This window comes from Colossoma macropomum, unplaced genomic scaffold (assembly GCF_904425465.1).
Source record: "Colossoma macropomum unplaced genomic scaffold, Colossoma_macropomum, whole genome shotgun sequence".
Lineage (NCBI taxonomy): Eukaryota > Metazoa > Chordata > Actinopteri > Characiformes > Serrasalmidae > Colossoma > Colossoma macropomum.
This window is the reverse complement of record NW_023494789.1, coordinates 15,346,792-15,352,791: the sequence shown is the minus strand read 5'-3', so window position 1 is coordinate 15,352,791 and position 6,000 is coordinate 15,346,792.

The window sequence follows — 6,000 nt, the reverse complement described above, 5'->3', positions numbered from 1 at the left end:
ATCTCTGTCACACAAACACTTTCACACAGAGTTTATGGCACAGAGCTGGAAGGCTGTGAGAGCTTCAGCTAATCTCTCAGTGACGCGGCTCTGCTCAGAACCCATACAGAGCTCCTTTTAACTCATACTTCAGTTCAAGACCAAGGACAGGTTTCTCTCAAAGCAAGTGTAGCTTCTGCTGTAACACACACACACACACACACAAAACGCAGACGACTTCAGCAAACAACTCACACATCACTCATTGTGACCTTTACCTTCACTCAGCTGTGAAGAGTCCTCAAACACTTCCAGGTATAAGAGCGTGAGAAGATAAAGGCATTCAAAAGCAGGACTATTCAGAATCATAAACATGGTAAAAGATCATTTCTTCTATCTCTTTCTCTTTTTATTCATTCATTCATTCATTCATTCATTCATTCTTTCTTTCTTGATTTCTTTCTTGCTTTCTTTCTCACCCTCTCTATTTTAGAATTACACAAACTGGGAGAGCTCCAAACAGACTTCTTCCCTCCTGCTGTCTCTCTCTTACTTGTTTTTTTTGTTCATTTTCCTCTTTCTCTCTCTTCTTCATTCACTCTCTCTGTCTTTCTTTTTTCATTTATCCTCTTTCTTAATTTTCTTTTCTATTCAATCTTTCTCTTTTCATCCCCCCCTTTTCTTTTCTCATTCATCCCTTTTTATTTCTCTTTTTCATTTTCTTTCTCCTTTTTCAACTCTTCATTCTCTGTTTTATTTTCTCTCCTCTCCTCTTTCTTTCTTTCTTTCTTTCTATCTTTAGTCTTTCTCTTGTTATCCATTCTTTTATCAGTCTGTCTCTCTCTCTAGTTAACAAACTTCAAACAGTAAGACTTTCATTCCATGTATCTAAATTAATATGTAAGTAGATGGGATCAGAAACCTGGTCATATTTGATATCTGACCAGACTCAGTCCTCAGACTGACCAGTAGATGAGAGTGTGACCCTTAAGACACCTGTATTAGTGTCTCAAGACTCCTGTTTTGTGGCCTTTCTGTCCTAATGTTGTCTTCTGGAGCATAAAGGCCTGAATGGAACCTCCTACCACTGGCCCTCCAGCCAGCAATCTGCATGTGATGGAGTGGCATCAGTGGTTAGATGTTACACTAAAGGTCTCTTGCTGCAAGCTCTCACACACGCCTCTTTCTCATACAGCTCTTAATAAATGCTTTATACCAAGAAATGCAATTACATGCACACAAACCACAACAATGCCAAAAGCCAATTCCAGTCACTGTGTTTTAATATAGATGAATTGGCCAGGTCAGAGAGCTAACTTGGAACTACAATCAGGGATTCTGGTGTCTACATCCAAGAAAGAACTGTCAATGGTGAAAAAAAACCCTTTACTGAAAGAAGTGTAACACTTCTCACTTTCTTACATGTTAAAAGCCCGGCTATTTTTTTCTCATAACAAAGCAAATTTGTCATAATCAGTAAATGAAACATCTAAAAAGCTGACCTAAAGACATCATCCAAGTCCAGTGTAGTCTGTGAGAACATGCATGGCTCTGTGCTAAAGCATGCATGATTTGAAATGGTGACCATGAGGCTGAAGCACATAATGTCGTCTTACAATCCAACAGTCATCTACAAGAAGTAACCAGGCGCTGAGTCTGTTCTCTGATGCCTGTAATTCCATTTTCAGCCTTTTTCAGTTCAGATTTGTTTTGGGGCCTTTCTGCCCTAGTTTTGTCTTCTGTAACTGAATGTTTGCTTGGTGGGGTTTAGTTTGAGTAATCTGCCATTTTTGGTGCTGAAAAGCGACACAGTTTATTTATATTATTCAGGTCATTGTCCTGCTGCAATGTTTTGAAGTATTTGGTTCTGCTGCTCTTAGCAATCACATCACTAATAAAGGTGTATAGTAGAACATACATGCTCAAGCCACAGTGCTTCAAATCATGAGCAGTTCCTTTTTTCCTCTGGTGAATAATCTCCTATTCATTTGTCCATGAGCCACAGAATCTTGAAGGCATAATAGGTTGTTTGCTATTGCTGAGCTTACCAGTGCATTATAGTTTCCTAAAGTAGCAAGCACTGATTCCTTTACCAAGTTGTTTTACACACAATGCTACCAGGCTGGAAGGGTGACGGCTGTGCTTTCTCTGAGACATGTGAAGCTAGCCACCGCATCTTTCCAAACTGCCATTAACTGTCGCAAATTGCAAATCTGACCCAGACATTTTTCCTCATTTTTCAGATTTCTCCTCTACGACAACAAGATTTGTCCTGTTGTCTCTGGGGAGGCCACCCAGGTCCTTGTCTCTTGTCATCTCAAGTCTGGACAACTGTAAGTCGCTCCTGGCTGGTCTTCCCATGCAACTGATCCAGAATACAGCAAATCAGCTTGTTTTCAATCTTTTTAAGTTCCTAAGGTCATTCTACTGCTGCGTTCCTTTCATTGGCTTCCCATAGCTGCCCATCAGATTGAAAACCCTAACATTTGCCAACAATGCCAAAAACGGACCAGCCCCTCTCTACCTAATGGCAATGGTCAAAACTCGATCTGTACCTCAAACCCTTTGAGTTTCAAGTACGGTTTGGCTTGACCCACCAAGTCTTAGACAGTTGCACTAACACATCCAATGTTATGGTCTCTGATGGATTAATTCTGAATTTTTAGCCTAATGGTGCCCTACTGTACTGGTATTGACAAAAAAGTGCCTCCTAAGGTGCGTCCAGAGTGACCTACCCCGCCCTTAGTGTGCATGTAAATAAAGTTATTCATTCATTTCAAACGCGGTTTACTAAAGTACTATTTTAAACCAGCATAAAGTGTGTCACTGTCTATTTACTTACAGCCTGGAACCTATGTTCTATTTTTGATGTAAATGAATAATGTACAAAATCACTGCGGGTTTAAACAGCGGCCCTACACCTCCTCCTCTGGTCCCACCATCGCTTATGGCTGCTCTATAAATGCCTCCCCACAACCCACCTGGGGACACACACCAAAATCAATGTCTGCTGCAGCGGTATCACGTCAGAGGCAAAATAATTGTGCTCCTAAAATAGCACTCTCTCTCTCACAGGCTCCTTTCCCCCCTTCATCCTTCTGACGCAAAGCATATTAAACACTCCTTTAACAAGTGGAACTATGTCAGAGCATAGTCGGAACTGTGCGTGTGTGTGCGTGGCTGGATCCTCATGTCATGCACCTTCCAAGCCATTACCAGTCCAATTACCTCACATTAATTGGAAATCATTCAAGATAAATGCTCCTTGACACATTCCCATTAAATAATGTATCCCATTAAGATCTGTATCATTGATAGAACTTCAGGACTCTCTTTTCCATTCAGCTGAATAAAGCTTATAACAGCACATTTGTTTTTACAAAGGTTATAAGAGCTGTTCTCTCTCTTTATAATGCCTGCGTATGGATGCTGAGTTCATATGTAGCGAGTATTCTGAAGGAAATAGGTTACCGGCACTGAAAGAGCATGAAGAGAAGAATGTAGTGTCTGCCTCAGTGCTGCCCTCACTGGGCAAAAAGCAGGAATTACATTTTTCCATCAACAGTCAACAAAGTCAATACAAAGTCAAAATTCTGTCTGAGTCCAATTCAACCCAAAGCACCAAGTTTTGAATCTGAACCTGACCCCAGCTTGACAAACATCTGTACAAAACTGACCTGAACCTGAACCACCACCAACCAGATCAACGAGAAATACAACTTCACCTTCCTAACGACAGCATTTGTTAAGCTGTCTCATAATATAGCAACCAAAAAAGTCATCATCAGATCATCAATAAGCAAAAATACAAATATCGTTATCATGATAAATTATTAGGTATGTGCAGTGATATCAGAATCATACTGGTACAGTAATACATTGAACAGATGTTTAGATTTGACTGATATTTCAAACGGATATTTGATGATGTATTTGCTGTACTCTAGAAGAGCAGAATGTTTAGGCAATGTTTCGTTTCTGTGCTAGAATTTATGCTTTATAATATACTCAATCAAATGCATCTGCAACCTTATAGGAATACATGTTATATTTCTCTGTAATTTTAATCAATGTAGATATAGCCCAAGGTAGATTTTATAAATGTTTATGCGTCAGCTTTGCCAGATATGTACATGAAGAATATTGGAAATTGGCAACAGCCCACTTCACATTCCTCTAAATTATGTCACATTATGGCACATATGCTTTTCTGAGCTTATGTTGGATAGCGTCAGTATTTAAAGAACACTGTCCTGTATGTTTCATTACAAAGAGTATCATTAGACCTGGTTAATTGGATTTAGTACAGTATGTGAAAAGTTGAATAAAAATCACTGTATTCATAGCATTTGATACTACTTTATTCAACTTATCCCACCTTAGAAAAACTAAATATAGTGATGCATATCATGTTTCATAAAAAACGTCTTTAAGTATTACGATATAGAGTACTATGCAAAAGTTTTAGGCACCTGAGAAAATTACAACCAAAAAGTAATTTAATGGAGCAGTAAGTGTTTATTTACTCAGAAAAACACCAACATTAGAATAAATGCAAATAACTATAATACTAATACAATAAGTAGTGACGTTACATATATCAATGTGCTCATTTTACTGTTTCCAAACCCAGCCCAGTGTTAACTGTAGTTATTACCCAATACCTGGTTTGAGTTATCAGTACTCAATTATGTTGAATCAAGTGTGCTGACGGTTGAAGTTAATAAATCTGTGTGATGACTGGCAGCATCGAAAAGAAATCTGGAACGAAACTTTGTTCTTCTAGCTCACAAGATATCAACTACTTTAAAAAAAAAATGAAGCTTTGTTACTTTTTACTGCCTTTATGGTTATTTGCATCTATTCTTTCTCCCTTTGCTGCTGTAACACTGAGAATTTCCCCGTTGTGGGACTAATAAACGATTATCTTATCTTATCTTCTAATGATACACAACATCTAATGTTGTATCTAATGATACAACAGTGTTTTTACAGGCCAAAACACACTTACTGGCAAGATAAATGTTTTAAACTATGTGCTTAAGCGCCTTTTGTACAGTGCTGTATTTCTGCCACATCGCCCAGCCCTAGTTTTTAGTCTAGATAATTTTTGTGTAATGTATTGTCGTCATGTTGGCCTCATGGACTTCACTGCCAACAACACCAGTGACTCCAGTGTGTCAGATTAAAAACTGTTCAAGGTAATAACAGTGGGGAGGAAGAATGAAATAGGGAGTAAAATTAGGAGTAGAAACAGGTGAAAACCAGTTAAAGGTGAGAGACAGGCTTTAAGAAACCCAAACATGAAATTTGGACCCAACCTGAGCGCAACAGATACTGAGAAATTATGGCCAAATAGAGCATGAATAGTCAGGTCCCATGAGGGAAATATTTCATGTTCTGCTCTGTAGCCAAACATATAAAATTCCCTGAGACATTCCCTGAAAGTCTCTTACTGCTCTTTTCTCCTGATAATTAACCCAGAGTAAGTGAACCAAAATGACTGAATTGATATGCAAAATAACTGATGCATCACAGCAGTCAATAGAGAACAGGAATGAAGAAATCTACATCCATTACTGTTTAAATCTTTCTGTGTGTTAGATCAAGCCTGGCAGACACCTGAGCTGTTTCATTCTCACTTACTTGGATAGGTCTCTCAGGATTGCTGGAAACCAGACAGGTAATACTGAGTGTCTCGCACTGCCACTAACCCAAGTCTATACTGCCTCATTCCCCTCTTCAACAAATCAAATTCCACCCTTCAACTGCACAGCTAAGAAGGCTGAATCTTAAACGCACACATGCACCTTGTACACTGCAGTCAATCATATAGGAGACACAGCACTTATTATACATAAGAGCTTTGATTCCGATAGTTCACCCAATATAGCTAAAGACATTAAAATCATCTTACAGTCATTCTTACATTCATGAAAATCCTCACAGGCAAAAGTGTGGGCACCCCTGGTCAAATGACATTTTAAAGTGAAAATAAATACACATCCTCTACAGAGATCA